Below are 864 nucleotides of genomic sequence, written 5' to 3' on the forward strand. Positions count from 1 at the left end.
TCTTATATACTAGTCCTAACATAACCGTCTACAACGTCCAACTCAGCAAAACTTATCATATCTCAAACTTTATTATAAAATTAATCATTAATTTAAAATTATTATGAATCTCCCTCTTTCACCAAACAAAATATCAAAATGCTTCTTATAAATATTTGTTTTATTCTTTAAAGTTATATTTTATTTTATTTTATTTTTTTGTAATTGAAACTTTTTTCTTCAAATAATTATCCCTAAAGTATATTTTGTGAATAATTGTTTTAGAGCGATTAAAAATAAAATAAAATATATTTGTAGGATTCAAACATTTATTTCATCATTAAAAAAAAAGATGAAATGCACCTAAATTCCGAGATAGTAACATAAATACATTCCAATACAAAAATGAAAAGAAAATAATAAAAGATCCCACCAAGAATTGAACTCGGGTTACTAGATTCAGAGTCTAATGTCCTAACCGCTAGACCATGGGATCTTAATATTAGCACTTGTACAATCAATCCTAGCATCCAAAAATTCAAATTCAGAGGGAGACAATACCACCAACAACCCAACCGTATTTAATAAACTTCAAAATTTTGAACTTATAGTCAGTAAAATGTTTCATACCATTCCAACTAACTACAATGCACTAGAACCAACACCAAAAAACACAATAGCCCAAGAAAAGAACTATTTTAACTCTAAGTAGAACCGTAATCCTACTATTACAAAAGAACAATGAAGAATGTTTACATTAGGAAAATGGGGAAAACTAGAAGGCGATATAATCAAGCACAATCCAAATGTTAAGCCATGAGTCCAACGAGGACCCAAAACCTAAAATTCCCTTATGTAATTTTACTCGTATATTTAAACCAATAT

The 864-nt window shown here is 28.0% G+C and overlaps 1 non-coding gene across 1 annotated transcript; it reads right to left on the reverse strand.

Annotated features, from left to right (window-relative positions):
- Positions 1–403: 403 nt before the first annotated feature.
- TRNAQ-CUG (transfer RNA glutamine (anticodon CUG)) lies at positions 404–475 on the reverse strand. The gene has a single exon. It is a non-coding gene; the product is annotated as a tRNA-Gln (tRNA).
- Positions 476–864: the final 389 nt, after the last annotated feature.

This window comes from Lathyrus oleraceus, chromosome 5 (assembly GCF_024323335.1).
Source record: "Lathyrus oleraceus cultivar Zhongwan6 chromosome 5, CAAS_Psat_ZW6_1.0, whole genome shotgun sequence".
Lineage (NCBI taxonomy): Eukaryota > Viridiplantae > Streptophyta > Magnoliopsida > Fabales > Fabaceae > Lathyrus > Lathyrus oleraceus.